Below are 17,105 nucleotides of genomic sequence, written 5' to 3' on the forward strand. Positions count from 1 at the left end.
TGGGAGTTGCTGCTAAGGAAAGAGTTTCTGTAGGAATAGTACATAATGTTGAGATGGAAGTTACTGTTGAGATCGGCGATATTTGCTTCGAAGTTACGAACCGTTAAGCATTTCAGAGGTGGCAGGTACTGCCGAAATAGAAGGTATGTACCGCGATACCACGATGGCTTTAATTACACCTACAGTTACTGCTTTTCAACTCGGGTCGTGACTACGCACATCACGCCACTGTGGACGTTACTGGAAGCGCCATACAGCGTTCTTAATAAACATACTTCGGCACGTGCCGTCGCGCCCTCCGCTACAAAACCGCCAAAACGCGGGTCCGGAAGACGTGAAAGGTGGGGCAGCTGTGGCGGGGGCCAGGGTGCTTTTGCGGTCAATATAGACCAAAGCGGCGTCCCACATATTTTTTTTTCTTTGCCATTTTCCTCTTGGGCAAGGCCAGCGTGCCTATACCGGCCGATGACAAATGATTCCGAGCACAGTGATTAAACTGCGCGCATATTCACTTTTCTTTCTTGTTTTGCCGCGCATCGCTTCGATAGATGGCGTGCCACGCATCGAGATTCCACGCGAAGCTGATGATGATGGTAAGTACACTTGGTGAATGCGGTTCTTAAGCTCTCATTGTGCTATATACGAAAAATCTTCCCGACCCCGCTCGTTAATCTCCGCCCATCAACTTTCGCAACCTATTTCTGGAGTCGTTTCGTTGATCAGCGCACGTCCTGGTGCACTCTCTCACGCTTATAGACTTTGGAATCACTTCATCTCGTTTTCCTCGACTCTATAACATCTGTATAGTATAGGGCTTGTTCGGCTTATGTAGTTCCTGCATGTTCGGCAGTAATGGACGTAACGCCAAAAATACGACCACAGCTATAGAGAGGGCGCACCGGCAGGTGAGCGCTTGTCCACGTGGTCATTATGGGGTCATGTTTTGGGCGCTATGTCTATCGCTGTTGCTGTGCATGACACCTGCAAGAGCGGCATGCGGGAAAGAAAATATTTCAGCCGGAAAAACAGACGCGATGAATTTCCGTGTTCTTGAACTTTAATTCTGGTGCTTACATGCTGCAGAGCCATCATAATCAGCTTGAGTATACGCCCACTGAGGAACGAAGACATCTCCAATGTTTTGCAAAGTAACACGGTGCTGTGCCATGCTGTGGCCATGCTAGACCTTAAACTCATCTGCCCGCCTGACTTTCTGCCTCCGCGTTGCTCGCTGACCTTGTCTTTGAATACAGTCTATTACTCTTATCGACCATCGGTTATCTTGCATTCGTGCTATACATGCCCATACTCATTTCTTTTTTCTTGATTCTGACTGATATGTCCTTAACACCCCTTTCGCTTCCTCTGTTTTCATTACTCCTTGATCTAAACCTTAATAAATAAACTTCTGCTCTCTTCCTGTTCCTCCAGCCAACACCGCTCTTTGATACTAAGGATGCTGAAGTTTGTGTTAACGCTACCTTTCCAAGATTACCTTGACCTGGGGCAGTATCTGAAGTTTGTGTTAACGCTTCCTTTCCAAAATTACCTTGACCTGGGGTAGTAGCCTCGCGGCCCGAGGTCACCATCCAAGCCGCGGTCGATGCGGTCGTCGAGGCTGTGTCTCGCAACTCGAGCGTCGTTTTTTCTCGTCAGTACGACGCACGTGGTACAACACCTGGCTGCTTTTCTCTCGTGTAGCCAGTCGGGGTCTGCCTCTTCGCGATCCGAAACCGTCTCCCATACACTTGAAAACAACGTAAGACCAAGAACCGTAAGTACACTTAAATCGATATGTAGGAGCAGGGTGATTATTGTTTCGTTTTTAAAGCTGCCCATCGCGAAAGCTGACGCAGCAACACAGGTGAGACGAGCATGCGTTCATGTCTAACCCGTGTTTCTGTGGATGCTTTCGCGCTAAGCTGTTTGAAGTATGAAATACCGTCTCACCTGTGGTTCTATGTCTACTTTCGTGCTGAACAGCAACCGCAGTCGTAACGGAGAGGTTAGAGGTACCGGGTTCGATTTCTTGGGCCTGCAGGCACCAACAGTTTTGTTTTTCTAATGGGTAGAGTGTTCCCGGACTGACGCTTGGTGTGACAGATAATCCATTCTTGAGAAGGTGACGTCTCTTTTGGTTCAACTTCTTTCACTTACCGTTTCCCAATGGCGCTGTGCCTCTCTTTTGCTGTTTTAATCCCCCTCCTTTATGCCTGCACTTACGGGACGGTTGAGGTGGCGGTGTCACCAGTGATGCAGCCTTACAAGTGAAGCAGCTTGGGCGAGTTAGATGTGGTTCACGACAGTGCGCGAACACGAGGAAAAGTATATATATATATATATATATATATATATATATATATATATATATATATATATATATATATATATATATATATATATATATATATATATATATATATATATATATATATATAACTTATTATTATTATTACAGTGTGTGTGTGTGTGTGTGTGTGTGTGTGTGTGTGTGTGTGTTGAAAACGATTAAAGTAGCCTACTCAATACCTTGACAGTCAAGTTACTTTTAGCATTTGCTCACAATTGTCCTGCAGGATCGTGTACACGATCCTGATGAGGCTGCCGTTACTGTTTCCTGCACAAACGTACCTTGCTCTACTGGCAATTTAAGATCAGTTGAAAGTCGGCGCTCTTTTTTTTCTGCTTGAGCCTCTTTTTCTATGTTCGCGTGCTGTAATATACGCCGTCAGAAAAGACAAGTTAGATTGCACTCTGAACCAAAAATTTTCCATAACTTTCCTTTCCCTTCAAGTTTCGCTATTCTCAACGAGAGACTGCTACCATCCCATGCTTTTCTCCTCTTCTCTATCCAAGAACCTCGTCTTTATCGCTGAGCAGTTATAAGTACACTTCACAGGCGCTGCTTCGAACGGTCGACTTCGTCGGGGCGATCACCTTCGCGCAGTTTCTACCGAGCCTCGAGATCCTATACTTGGTTAACACTCCCCCCCCCCCCCTCCCCCCTCCACCGTCGCACAGCGCGGTTTCTTCTTCGCCTCGCCGGCAGCGCCGCGCAAGCAGCTGGTAATCATCGCCCTTTATACTGTGTACGGCACGTGTGATAACCCAGCAGCCGTGTGCTCGCAGAACCACTCGACTCCGCAGACGACGCTGCCACACCCTTTTTCGCGCTTCGCATCAGTTCCGTCGTAAGAGGTGTGAGACGACGCGTCCGCTGGAATTCGGGTCAGGCCTGCGGTGCTGCATTGGAGGGAGCACCGATATGTCGCCCTTGCTGCCCTGCCACTTCGCTCCATCCTACAGCGTGCGCTTCTTTTCGTCTCGCGATTCTTGTACTTCTTGCACTTCTCGTAATGCTCCGAATGCCTCCTCTCTCGCGCTTGCTTTACTTGTACTCGCACTTTTTGTTGTTCTTATGCGTGTTGCTCTTGTAGTTCTCGTACGTCTTTTGGCATTTGTTGTTCTCATTCCTCTACGAGTTGCTGTGCTTTCCTACTCGTAATGCTTCCAATTCCTTTTCTCTCTCGCTTTTCTTGGTGATGGTGATGTCCGTGGCATCCAACGGTGTCAATCTTATTTTTTGTCGTGCCTCGCTGTGCTATCTGTTCAACCTTCCGCCTGCTTTAGCCTGGATCCGTCGCCCGGCTCTTAAGAGTTACAACCAAGAATAGGGGAGCACCGTCAAAGAGAAAAAAAAACAGAAAACACGACTGCATGTAGTATAAAACGCTCGGGAACTATCTTGTTAACGTCCTTGCTAACGCGCGCATAAACTCGTTGACGAAAACAAAATGAAAAACGTCCCGCGTTCGCTGGCACCCTTGTTTGTTTGTTTTCTTGTTTTATTTTTCATTCCCTGGGTGAGAGCTCTAACGCGAGTGCGAACCGCGGGCCCAGTCGCACTGTGAATGGCTGTGTGCCAGGCCGAATCGAGGCGATGAAACAATGAGAAAAAGCGAAATGTGACTTATTCCTGTGCGCGCATTTCAAACCGCCTAGAAGCGTTTGAAAGCATGAAAGCGGGAACTGTACCTCGGCCTGTGAACGTTTTAAAGAAACTACGAGTGTGGAAAGAGCGCCGAGGCTCAAAAAAACTTTTGCCTCGCCAGGCCTGCTATCGCATCTGCATGCTTAGCCAGGACCCCTATAGAGCATTCCGCGGAATTACCAACCTGACTATAAGAGGGGGTTCCGCATTCGGTCGGTGGATACGAGCAAGCTGCAGTGTCATCGTTTGCACGACTTTTCGGTATGGTGGAACTCTTATCTCACGCGCTTATCGTGGACGTGTCGGTGTCTTGATGGCCTCTGGCTGTCCTGAACTACATAAATGAGTGGCTGCGTTTAGAGATAGCTTCGTGGGGTTGCCGAGAATACGTCGGGCTGCTTCTTTTTTTTTTTCACCGTTCTGTAGCGAAAACAAACAGTCAGTAGAGCGATGCAAAAGAGAAGAGATAAGTTGGGAAAATGAATGCGTGGCTGTCCACGACGCAGATAAGAATAACCGAGCTGCATGCTATTCGCAACACCATGTGTAATGTTCGTTCGTTTCTCTCAGCAAATTAGCAAATGTGTGCGGTAAAAAAGTAAGTCTTAGGTAAAGAAGTGTAAGAAGTAAGTCTTTTTTTCTTCTTCTTCCTCTCAATTATCCTCTTTCCCCGAAATATTTCTGCACCCAACGTAGCTTTGCAGTGCTTTAGGGATCTGCTCACCTGTGATGAAGTTAGGCTGTCGTAGGGGGCGTCATCGCTTGACGTCACAATTCTTTAACGATCAATGACATCTTCACGTCATAATAGTTTCTTTTTGCATCACTCAAGTTGACGCCGACAGCCATTTTTCATATTTGATGAGACATCTAAGGCCTTTGCCTTAAAAACGAAAAGAAAAAAAAGGGGGGGGGGGAGAAAGCGGGGAAACCATGGAATGTGCTGTGATATGTCCCCACACACACCCCGGTTAACCCTAATTACGCATCTTCGATTACCCGATGCACTATGCTGTGGACAAGCATAGTGCTTCTGCGTAATTATCTGCAAATTAATTAATCTTTATACGAGATGAGCCATGCATAAGTGAGCTTCCAAAATTGAATTCATGACCAGCTTTGGTAAGGGGGGTGATGCTGATCAACCCACATGGCGTCCCAAACTTGCTCGCACAACCTATGCTTATAGGGCCAGCCGCGCCTTTGGTCTGAACTGGTTAAAGGACTGTCTTGCTCTGAGATGTTCCCTTTAAAAGGGAGCAACATTCCGCCGTGGGTGGCAGAAAGACAAGCGGCCGACACGTATCTATTTTAGTGTTTTGTATTTTTCTCTCGTATCACCCTTTCCCCCACTTTCACTCTTGGTGCAGTGGAGTCGTCTTATCGTTTATCTGGTGGTGTCATGCTCGACTCGTCACTCGTGGCTCCCTCGCGCTCGAGTTTGCTTTCACGTCATCGTTTCAGAAGTCGGAGGGGGGCGCTGTTACGGTTAGGCGAATTCGCTGCTCACGCTTGGGAGAGTTTTTCGTGCCGGGAGGACCGGGAGTCGTCAGCTCGGGGCGTTAATGAAAGGCGGTTAGCTTTATAGTCAAGAAAACACAAGTGAGAGAACACCAAGAACACTATGAATAGCGGTTGTTGAGTGCGCGGAAGAAGATAAAGTATGAGGAAATGAGAACGTTAGGCGCTGTCTGGGGAAACCTATAGCGACGATGGCGTCCTTATTGTGTTTTTAAACCGAGAACAGTTATAGCCGAGGGTCGCGGCTACGTATATGCGTACTGCCCGCGCATGCGCTATGCCGGCAGTGCTAAGTAGAGATACGAAAGTGAGGCAGTGTCCTTAAACGCTGCCTTCCTTTATAGACTTAACAGTGGACCTCGCCGGAGACGGGTATAGCGATGCAGTGGTCCTTTTGACGTTATTCCGTTTCATTTTGTTTGTGGCCGTCCTATTTTGCGTTTGCGTTCTTGGTGTCGCGATTATGTCGGGAGTGAGCTCTCTTGGGCCACGTTTGCAGTAAAAACTTACAGGAGCTCGATTTCTCGCTTGGAAATGGTGTAGAGCATAATTGTAAAACCATTGCCTAAGGATGAAACTTTTTTTTTTCTGAGCGTGCATAGGCGTACACATTTTGAGATTATGTGTGACAAGTCCTATTTACACAAACGCGATTCAGTCAATCATCACCACTTAGCTTTGACGCATTTAATTAGCCATATCACGTAAGATTCTTGTCAATTTCGAGGTCAAAGTTTGGCCTCATCAAACGCGAAAAAGAGACCGTCGACAGCCGCGGCGTCAGCTCCATGCGAAACACCGTCATGACGTCACAGATCGCCAATACTTGGGTCGTCACGATGACGTCATCGTGGCATATCACGAAGTGACGTGTCATGGGGATGTCATCGTAGGATATTGTCGCCTGGTCAGAAGTGTTCCGGTCATGGAGTGTCACACACTTCGGGTGAGGCCCCGCCGATCCAACACCGACGTGCGGCAGACTCCCAGGCTTCCACTTTACGCTTCGGCCTGCGACGCCTGAAAGGCCTCGAAGTGGCACATTTAAAATTTATTAGCAGGTTGGTCGACCCGTACGGGGTTGCACGTGTGGTGATGTGTGGGCCTGACCGACGCACTCATAGAGCAGACTCGGAGACTTTATGCAAAACGAACTAGCATTTAATTGAAACAAGGGCAAATGCAGGAATTAACAAACAATAACAGAGGAAGAAAACTGATACGCGCGATGGAAAGAACAGCTATGTAATAAACTATGCTCTAAAAGAACACTACAAGAGGTACAGACAAAAGACAAACACGTGGAATATTAATAAAATAACAACAAGATGGAAATCAAAGGAGAGAGATACAAGAAATTAATTACAGAATGATCATGGTAGCGCTTTCGAGTTTCTAAGTGCGACGCAGCGCACACAACTACAATTGTTTAAAGAAAAAAAAGGCTGGTTAACATAAATTAACGGTTTAAAAGGAAGTCACAATAAAGAGTTCCATACGGACCAGGCCAGCTCTTGGTGCACGTAGGGGAGTTGACGGGTGCCGCTGAAGGTCTCGCCGGCTTGGTAGACGACGAGGGTGCCCGGAATTGCAGCCGTCTCAATACGTTGCACGGTTCACTCCATGCTCGCCGCCTACGCGAGACTCGCGACACCGACGACCGCACTTGTTGCTGGCTGTACGTCAACTGCTCTTGCGATGCGGTTCAAACCTCCTCAGTGGCGTACACATGCTCCCGTCTCATCTGGGAGTAATTTTCCTTGTTTAGATCGCCGGTGCCCCTTCCGGTACCGGTGCAGGGTAGACGAGCCGGCGCCACGCTGGGTCGTTATAGTCGCCGGATGTCGTCCCCCCAACACAAAAGCGCCCTTCCTTGGAAGGTGGGGGCCGCGGATTCTCCGAAAATTGGAGTCGTTTGTGACATGGAGGCAATGCCGAATTCAGGTGAGGTGCTGAAAGCTAGCAACGCCCCCGATCCCAGAAGCAACGTTCGAACAGGGCAGAGGAGGGGACCAATGCAATCGACTGGGAAGGAAAAGATGCGTTTTCACCATCTGGTAGTCTTATATGAATGCATAAAGGACCTCGTGAGTTTTTGTGGATTGGATCTAATTACACATTTTTCATCTTAATGTATGATATCTTACAATTATGTCACACAGCAAAACATGATACATATGTAGTAGTAGCTTTGAATGTCAAGCGGTCATTTGGTGCCACGCATATATGGACAAACAGCTGTCGCAATATCCTGCCGGTGGGGTGAGATTGCTGCTTAGAAGGGGCTGTTGTTATCGCTGGCTTGCCTGACACAACCCTTAGCGTTGCCTTGAACTTTTTTCTAAGATAACGGAGGGGGCGATAAGCAGGAAACGTGTCTGATAACTACCGGAAATCGTTCCCTTGCGTGCGAGTGAATGTCAGAAAAATAGTGTCGGGAACTACGGGATTCCAATCCAACGGTTTCCCGTTCCGCTTAAATTTATAAGCAGAAGATCACGCGGGTAATTTCACTCTACCAAGCCTTGCTCTTTATCTGTAGATACCCGGGCCAATTGTGATTGCGAAGACTTGCGAATCAAAGAAAGTGTCCATGCGTGAGTTTGCAAGTGGGCGTCTTTTGAACTTGCGCCTCGTGGAAGTTTACAAATTAAAGCCGTCAGTCGCTCTCCATAGATATATTTCGCTTCGTTATCGAAAGAAGGCTTTTATAAGGGTCATTTCTGAACATGATTTGAGGTGATGTTTTGAGAAGCGTCTCTGTATTGATGTTGAAATTTCCGGAGCCCTCCACTACGCCGTCTGTCATAATCATATGTTGATTTTGGGACGTTAAACCCCACATATCAATCAATCTGTATTGATGTCTAGAATAAGGGATGGCTGGACGCCGATTCTGAAAAAGCTTTTATTCCACGTTTATGTAGTAACACATGGTGACGGCTCATGGTGCCTAATGCATATAAATAAATAAATAAATAAATAAATAAATAAATAAATAAATAAATAAATAAATAAATAAATAAATAAATAAATAAATAAAAGCAGCTTGAGGTTTGTCAAGTTTGCGGAGATCACGAGCATACTTATTTAAAGAAATGTGCGACGAAGATCATGGACCGAAACACTAGCCAGAGGATCCCGTGTTTGAGATTGCAGCCTTTTTAGAGGCAAACTTTGTAAGAACATACTCCGTGCAATTTCAGGAACAATGATGACCAACCGCAATTTTTTCTTTCGTTTTTTTTTTTTTCATGTTTGGCGATCTTCTGCGATATGCTCGCTTGCACAGGGTATCCAAGGGAGTTTGGCAATCAGTCCGCCGCGGTGGAGCAGTGGTTATAGTCATATTAAAAGAAAAGCGGCGCACAAAAAGACTTTTCTTTTAATATGAATATACACCAACTCGCCCAACTTTCTATTCTGTTACAGTGGTTATAGTGTTTGGTTACTGATGCGAAGTTTGCGGGTTTGGTTCTGGCTGCGGCGGTTTCATTCCGATGGAGGTGAATTGACACAGTCCAGTCTCTTTACCTCTCTCTCTCTCTCTCTCTCTCTCTCTCTCTCTCTCTCTCTCTCTCTTTCTAGGACTATTATTATTGTTATTAGCTTAGCGATCGTTGGTACAACGTCGATGTGACTGCCCGTCTTCCTTCATTCTTTTTTTTTTTTCGACCGAGCACTGGCCGATGCGAGGTGCCTTGCTCTGAGGCGAGACAATTGAAATCCTTTAACCGCTTCTTCTCATCATCCGCTGACGAACGGCACCTCGCGACGTCACATGCAGGATCGCTGCGCAGCGCGAGCCGCTCGCAGAAGCGAGGCATTTCCGCTCTCGGTGGCGATTCGCTCCGCTTCGGCTGCGTCATCGTTCCGCTTGCGAAGGAGGCCACCGACTCCGCTGAATACGTGGAAGCCTCTCAATAAGGAACGCCGGGTTCACTCTGCTGCCATCGTAGAGTTTCCGAAAGTTAACTTGAGGGGACTCTGTCGCTGCGATCGTTCAGCTTCAGCGACCATGGGAATGATGGGTAGTGCACACATTTACTCATATATATATATATATATATATATATATATATATATATATAGTCTTCGTACTTGCGGGCGACGCATGGTACTTGCGGCTTCGTTTATTGCTGCGTTTCGGTTTTGTTTCGAGAGAAAGATTCAACCTTTTTGGAACTTCGTTACCCGATTTGGAAAGTTAAGTCTAAAAGAATGAGGTGGTGAAGCACAACCGCTGAACATTTGCTGATTTTTGTTTCGTGAGAAAGCAGCTCCAAGCCACACAAACACACACGGAGCCAAAAGTAGGCCAGAAGTACAAAGATTAGACAAATGTGTGTACTGTCCATCATTCACATGCTCGCTGAAGCGCCGTGCGTTGCAGCTCCCATAGACACAAGTGCCAGAGTTCCCTCTAGTGTATATTAGGAAACCCTATGGCTGCCATCACACCACGCCGGTGACTGGGATTCTGCCGTCCTGTATATCATAGCTTCCTATAAATGCACCTGAGTGAACTCTGGCGCTAGTGTCTAAGGAAGCTGCAGTGTGCGGCGCTTCAGCCAACATGGGAATTATGTGCAGTACACTGATTTTGCTCGTTTTCAGTCTTTCGGCTCTGTTTGGCTTGGCCTGGCTTGGAGCCGCTCTATTACGAAACTACGATCAGCAAATGTTCAGCAGTTACACTTCACCACCTTAAACTTTTACCCCCGTATTCTAGAACGCCCCTTCATTCAACGCTCCACTTTTCCTTGAGAGCGCCGATGGGAGCGCCATCTCTAGGCAGGGCAAGTCACTGCATATCAGTTATAATTTGCTTCTATTCTTGAGTAGCGCAGCGCAATTTTCAGCCGAGCAGTGGGAGTTCCCAGAGCTGAGTGGTAGAGGTCGGACGTGTTTTTGGAGAGCTCCGGAATGACAGCTACAGATAAGTGTTTTTGCATGTTTCCAGCTTGCCTCTATATGTAGCGTTATGAGAACGTAAGGCGCTAGCGTAAGGCTTGATTAGGTCTAGTACGGTGTACGGTTTTTTTTTTATTAGTATTTTGTACTGTGTCTTTTTTTCTCCAGCCACCACGTGGCTGAAGCCTGCGCGTAGACCGACCACGTGCATGCGCAGGTGCTGTGAAGTGTAGCGTATTTATTTATTATTGTGGTTCTTTTTGGCTTAGACCAGTGTATTTTAGTACAGTTTTCTAACACGTGGGCATCGGTAAACTGAGCTAGCCATGGTCAAAAAGACCGTAAAGTGTTCCGAGTGCGGGGTAGGGCGGAAGGTGGAAATTAGTGCGGAGGAGAAAGCAGAAGATGACGCCAAGTGTAGACAGTGCGAGTTCGAGGAGAAAATGAAAAATATGATGGCGGTCCAGAGTGGGCTCATGGAGAAAATCGCAGCGCTGGAGAATGCATTGGCGAAGGAGCGAGAGAAAACGTCAGCCATGGAAGAAAGGCTCCGGGCAGCCGAGAAGGGCCTATCGAAGGTCGTGAAAGGGAACGAAGACGCAGGTGACGGCGGAAGCATTATGGCGACGACCCCCCGTGCGGGAGAGATGAAGGAAACAGGCATGACAAAGGCAGATACATTGGCCACAGGGCCCAGCTACCGGGAAGTAGTTTTGAGGGAGGAAGGGAGCAAACCAGCAGCCGTGACTCACGCTAGTCACCTAGTCAGCAGCCAGGTGCAGGTTTCAGAAGGAATGTCTGAACAGGTCATCATCGCCGGTGACTCAAATTTGGTCCGATGCGCAGCGGCAATCAAAGAAAGGGTGAAAGGCGACAAGAGAGTTGCGATAGGGACTTTCCCAGGACAAACGCTGGGGACAGTAATGAGTCAAGCGGGTGAACAACTCGCAGCTAAGGCTGGCAATCGTAACCTCGTTGTAATTGCGGGAGGGTTAAATGACGTCCTGAAAAAAGAATCGTCAGGACTAGCGACGGCCTTGGCGAGAGGGGTGGATGACATGCGCACCGTGTCCCCCCAGGTGCAAATTGTAGTATGCACAGTACCGGAAGTACCGGTGCGCAACGTCAACCTGCGAAGAGCGGTTGTCGACGCAAACAAGGAGATATGGCGGATTAGTCGAGAGAAGGGTTTCGAGGTAGTGGATTTAAACAGGGAAGTGCACAGGTGGGGTGGATTCCAAAGAGACAGGATTCATTTCGATAAGAGGCTTGGACACGAGGTGGGCTGGCGACTGGCAGGACGCGCAGTAGCTTTTTTGGGGGGCTCACGGGCCCTTCGGAGTCCGGGGTAGCTCGTAACAGGGAAAGCAACCAGGAGGACACTTTGACAGGTAGAATTGCGAAAAACCAGAAAAAAGGTAAAAGAAAAAGGAAAAAGGCGCGTGTTGCAATTAGTTACATAAACATGCAGGGTGGCAGAAAGAAGGCAAAATGGTTAGAGATTGAGGAGCAGTTAAACAAAGAACAGATAGGCGTGTATGCGGTTACAGAAACACACCTTAGAGACTTGGAAGAGCCACCACATATTAAAAATTATGTTTGGGAAGGGTGTAACAGGACCATATCGGAAAGGAAAGGTGGGGGTGTAGGAATGCTAATTCACCGCGGAGCCAAATGGGTTAGAGTGAAACAGACGTGTTCAGAGCACCTCTGGGTTCGGGGCACAGTAGGTGGAAAGGAAACGTGGCTAGGGGTAGCCTACTTGTGGACGGGGAATAACTGCAGAGAAAAGAATCAGGAGATAGTGGATTGCATGAGTGCGGATATTAAGGAATTTGGTAATGGGGCCGAAATCATCCTTCTAGGGGACATGAATGCCCACATACATGACCTTGACGGATATTCAGACACCAATGGGAAGTTATTACTAGATCTTTGCGAGCAACATAGTCTGGAGATAGTTAACACGGGGCCTAAATGTGACGGCCAGATCACATGGGAAGTCGGAAACAAGCAATCAAGTATTGATTATTGTCTCATGACTGAAGGAATTTACCACAAACTGACAGAAATGAGGATAGACGAGGAAGGCATTAACAGCTTGGGTAGTGATCATAAACGAATAACATTACAAATGGGATACGAAACTGAAAATATGAGCATGGAATCAAAGTCTGGCAGCTCGTATTTAAATGACAAACAAATAATAAATATAGCCGCAAGAGTCGAGGAAGAAGTAGGCGAAATACCAGGCAAGGACTGGGAGTATAGTGAGCTGTTACATCTAATGACGAAGGAGATAGGGAAAGAGAAGAAAACTGTTTGCTGGAAAGGAAAAAGGAAGCCAAAAAGTTGGTGGAACAAGGAAATCCGGGAGGCGATCGAGAAGCGACGCGAAGCCTCACGGGAGCATAGAAAGGCAAAAAAGGAGAAGCGGCCGCAGGACGAAGTCAAAAAAATATGGGAAATATATTTAGAGAAAAAATCCCTTGTACAGAAATTGGTAGAGGCAAAAATTAAAGGTGAAAGTGAACGCTGGATGACAGAGATGCACGAAAAAAAGGAGGCCGCGCCTAGGATTTTTTGGAGCCACATAAAGGCGCTAGGTAGGAAGTCTGTCACAACGCAACAACATATTCTAGATGAAGGAGGAAATCAATTGGAAGGGTACGAAGCGCTAGGTTACATCCAAAAGGTAACAGCCGATTCGTTTCAAAAGAGCGTCCAGGGGATCTCCCCGGTGAGTAAAAGTGTGGCGGAGAAAGCAACAGAGGAAGAGCTAGTACTTGATAATTTCAACTGGAAAAAGGCCGAAGGAAAAATTCCAAAGCGCACTGCCGCGGGTTTAGATGGGATTCCCGTTAGCCTCATTAACGAACTAGGACATAACACTAAAGAAGCATTGTTAAAAGCAGTAGAAAAAAGCTTAAAGGACGGACAAATACCGGACAGTTGGCGACAAAGTAGAATGAACTTAATCTATAAAGGCAAGGGAGAAAAGGACAAGATTCGCTCGTATAGACCACTAACCATTACATCGGTACTATACAGGATGGCGATGCAAGCAGTAAAAATGAAAATAGAAACATGGGCCGAACATAACGATATTTTGGGAGAACTTCAGAACGGATTTCGAGTCGACAGGCGGTTAGACGATAACCTGTTTGTTCTCACTCAGTGTATAGAAATATCCAAAATAGAGAATAGGCCCTTGTACGTGGCTTTTCTAGACATCACTGGGGCATACGACAACGTTAATCAGGAAATTTTGTGGGATATATTGAAAGGAATGGGCATGGGCGACGACTGTATACAGCTTTTGAGGGAGATATACCGAGAAAATACAGTTTGCATAGAGTGGGAAGGAATGCGTAGCAAAGAGAACGTTGAGGTTAGCAGGGGTCTGAGACAGGGATGTCCTTTGTCCCCGCTGTTATTCATGCTGTACATGGTGAGTATGGAAAAAGCGCTAGAAGGTAGCAACATTGGTTTTAATCTGTCACACAAACAGGGCGGCATGATGATTGAGCAGAAGCTTCCAGGTTTATTTTATGCGGACGATATCGTCTTATTTGCGGACAGTCGAGATGATATACAGCAGCTGGCGAATATATGCGGAAGGGAAGGTGAAGCTCTTGGACTAGGATTCAGTGTAACGAAGTGTGGATTGATGGTATTCAATGATCCCTGTGATCAGACGGTGTCCATACAAGGCCAAGAAATACCGAGGGTAAGTGAATACAAGTACCTTGGAGTATGGGTAAATGAGAGTGATAGATACATGGAGGTACATGAAAAAGCCTCGGCAGCAAAAGGAAAGAGGAATGCGGCAATAATGAAGCACAGAGCGTTGTGGGGATACAATAGGTATGAGGTGCTTCGAGGTCTGTGGAAGGGTGTAATGGTTCCAGGGCTTACTTTTGGGAACTCAGTGGTGTGCATGAGGGCAGAGGTGCAAGCGGGAATGGATGTAAATCAAAGGACTGTGGGACGCCTCGCGTTGGGTGCTCACGGGAAGACGACAAACGAGGCTGTAAAGGGCGATATGGGGTGGGCAGGTTTTGAGGCGAGGGAAGCGCAGAGCAAAATAAGCTTCGAAGAAAGGCTAAGAAATATGAAGGAGAGTAGATGGGCAGAGAAGGTGTTCCGTTATTTGTATAGGAAGAGCGTGGACACACAGTGGAGAAAAAGAACTAGAAGACTCACTAGTAAGTATACGGCTGGTATTGTAAGCCGTATGTCAACAAAGAGCGTTAAGGGAAAAGTCAGGGAGGCGGAGAGGATTTACTGGATGGCAGCTATGGAGAAAAAACCGGCTTTGAGTAACTACCGAAAGGGCAAAAATGAAATAAGGAGGGAGGCATTTTACGATAATTCAAGGGGAAGCGCTTTACTGTTTGAAGCGAGATCGGGTTGCCTTAGAACGCGTAGTTATAAAGCAAGATTCAGTAAAGAAGAAGAACAATCCACATGCTGCGGGAAAGATAAGGAAACGGCGGAGCATGTTCTGATTGAATGTGGAGATATCCACCCAGGTGTACGTTTGGGCACGAGCCTACAGGAAGCCTTGGGTTTTAGGGACAACAATGGAAAGCTGAACACACCCGCGATTGAAATAAGTAAGAGACGGTTAGAGTATTGGTGGCAGAAAATTAGAGAGAAAGGACAAAAATAAATATTGGAAAAATAAAATATGGACAGTGTGCCGTAAATGGCAGAGAACTTAAGCTGAAAATTTACCTTTTTTTCCATTAAGATAGAATTTATCGAAGTAGAGGCATTAGGCCAACATAAAAAGAAAAAAAAGGTTTTTTTTTTTTTTTTGTCGAGCCTGGTGGCATACTTGTCACCACCCCGTTATAAAGGGGACGCTCATAGCATCCATCCATCCATCAAGTGAAGGTGGAACGTTGAGTATTGGGGCGTTCTAGAACACGGGGGTTAGGCTCGCCAATTCTAATCAGGTCACGAAGTTCACGGTGGTCCGTCCTTTTATTCGGGATAAAACCACGAGCACAACAAAAAAACAAGGCCTCAAGTGCGTTTGAAGCCCGCAAGCACGAAGGCTAGGCAAATTTGTGTACTACCCATCGTTGCCATGGTGACTGGATGATCGCGGGTCATTTCAGGAAACACTGTGCCGTAGCCGAGTATGAAATGAATGTATTCGTCATAGGATAGTTCTATCTAAATCATTCACTGCTATCTCCTTCTACATTCCGTTGTTCAGATTTCACAAGCTAATTAATCAAAACTAGACGCTTTAAGCTAAGATGGACACTTGGGCAAGTTAGTGGTGTGGTTGTTATTTGATTAGCCATAGTGCTTAAAAAATACGAGGACAGAAAGTACTAATATATATTAGTAACCTCCCTTTCCCCTTTATGGTTACGCCAGTCATGAGCCTGCGTCTTAATAATAATAATAATAATTATAATAATTATAATAATAATAATAATAATAATAATAATAATAATAATAATAATAATAATATGAACCATTAAAAAGTGTTCCGTTTTGGTTTAGATGGTCCGCAAACATTTCCATCATATAAGGCTATAACGTCGTACGCGTTCTACCTAAAAAGGACAGCTTTGGGACGAGCGTGGTTCCTCATGACTCACGCCGCGACGGAAAAACACGGCAGTGTCGTCAACCGCGCTGGCGTCTCCGCTGTTTTCCTAATCCGGTCAGCGAGAAGCTCTCCCTTTCCGTCGTTTCCCCAGCATTGGCGGCCAAGGACGCGGCCGGAACAAGTCGCACTGCGCGTCCGACTTCACTGCAGCGCATCTGCGCCCGAGCCGCACACCTGGCGCGCGTGGCTGCGACACCGGCCGAGTCGACCGCGTGATCGGCCGGCACCCGAATCGATATCGACTCCTGCGCGCGCCGACCTAAATATAGGTCGCAGTGCCGGCGCGCGCCTCCTGGCTTGGCACTGCAGCAGTACGCAGTGCACAACAGCTAAGCAGTGAAGCCGCCCTACAGGCGGCGGCGGTCTTTTTTTATGAGTTGTTCTTTTAAGGTTTTCTAAGCGCCGCAGTTATTGTGGCGCGTTATCTGGTGTGTCTGTGTGGCGGGGAGCTTTGAGAATGAGTCATCGAAGTAATTGTGAGTTACTGTCCTGCGGTGTGTGTGCTTTTGTATGTTGATTCATGATTGTTATGTAGGGTTTAACGTCCCAAAACCACCATATGATTATGAGAGACGCCGTAGTGGAGGGCTCCGGAAATTTCGACCACCTGGGGTTCTTCAACGTGCACCCAAATCTGAGCACACGGCCCTACAACATTTCCGCCTCCATCGGAAATGCAGCCGCCGCAGCCGGGATTCGATCCCGCGACCTGTGGGTCAGCAGCCCAGTACCTTAACCACTAGACCACCGCGGCGGGGCTGCTTTTGTATGTCCTGTACCGAATTAGCGTTCTGCAGTTTTGCATGGATTCATTCAGTTTTTTTTTTTTTGAACGTTTTCCTCGACCACTCTCACCCACGTCTGACCGACTTTAACTACCGCATTCCCCCGCGCTCTACCCGCGCTGATTTGGATTGTCTGAATGATGGCGTTGACCATTGTCCGCTAGTCGGCCAATGTAGATGTTTGCTATTCGCTAATATAAGAACAATGTAGCCATAGTTCAATTTCAATGCAGTTATTAAGCTCGGCAAAAAGCACTAG

The 17,105-nt window shown here is 46.9% G+C and overlaps 1 protein-coding gene and 1 non-coding gene across 3 annotated transcripts in view; one reads left to right on the plus strand and one right to left on the minus strand.

The window, feature by feature from the left end:
* Positions 1-17,105, plus strand: part of LOC119181040 (uncharacterized) — a 217,507-nt gene that overhangs the window by 138,622 nt on the left and 61,780 nt on the right. The gene's annotated exons all lie outside the window — the stretch shown is intronic.
* Positions 16,743-16,815, minus strand: TRNAS-GCU (transfer RNA serine (anticodon GCU)). Its single transcript has one exon. It is a non-coding gene; the product is annotated as a tRNA-Ser (tRNA).

Source organism: Rhipicephalus microplus, chromosome 3 (genome assembly GCF_043290135.1).
Source record: "Rhipicephalus microplus isolate Deutch F79 chromosome 3, USDA_Rmic, whole genome shotgun sequence".
In the NCBI taxonomy this organism is placed as follows: domain Eukaryota; kingdom Metazoa; phylum Arthropoda; class Arachnida; order Ixodida; family Ixodidae; genus Rhipicephalus; species Rhipicephalus microplus.